Source organism: Sinocyclocheilus grahami, unplaced genomic scaffold (genome assembly GCF_001515645.1).
Source record: "Sinocyclocheilus grahami isolate Dianchi unplaced genomic scaffold, SAMN03320097.WGS_v1.1 scaffold338.1, whole genome shotgun sequence".
NCBI classification, from domain to species: domain Eukaryota; kingdom Metazoa; phylum Chordata; class Actinopteri; order Cypriniformes; family Cyprinidae; genus Sinocyclocheilus; species Sinocyclocheilus grahami.
Genome location: NW_015505517.1, coordinates 437,401 through 438,223, shown reverse-complemented (window position 1 = coordinate 438,223; position 823 = coordinate 437,401).

Sequence of the window (823 nt, the reverse complement as noted above, 5' to 3'; positions counted from 1 at the left end):
TAAAAACTGCTTCTGGCCATAGACTCTAAAAACTGCTTCTTGCCATAGACTCTAAAAACTGCTTCTTGCCATAGACTCTAAAAACTGCTTCTTGCCATAGACTCTAAAAACTGCTTCTGGCCATAGACTCTAAAAACTGCTTCTTGCCATAGACTCTAAAAACTGCTTCTTGCCATAGACTCTAAAAACTGCTTCTTGCCATAGACTCTAAAAACTGCTTCTTGCCATAGACTCTAAAAACTGCTGCTTGCGCATTCTCGTTGTTCAGGTTGCTATGGATCTGTAATTTTGTCTTTAAGCGACTTCATTGTTTTAATAACCAGTATAACGACAACACAAAAACAAAGTTCTGTTCTTTTTGTAGCGTTGTTTGTTTACCTGATAATGTTAATCTCATTTGTTTTACATGAAGTTCTGTCCTTCGTGAACTGTATGATATCAAGAGGTTTGTGTTAGGGTTTGATTTAGGATGTCGAGGATTGGTGTTTAATAAATATCACTTCTGTATAAAACACTGCGTCTATGATTTGTCCCAATTAAAAAATCAATGTGTGTGTGAGAGAGAGAGAGAGAGATGTCGCATGAAAGAAAAAAAGATGCATAAAGGGAGATAATAAGACTAAGATAGTTAGAGAAAACAAGCGCTAAAAAGCGAGTTTCGGTTATGCCTTTGTCATGTGCTTTTTATATGATAGCAACAGCAGCCAACTCGGTTTAAAACAGGCTAGATCAATAATGCACAATCTTTGGGACGTTCCTGTTATATTCAAGAATGTGTGCTCTTAAACATTAATTAATATTAATACTATATTAATTAACATAA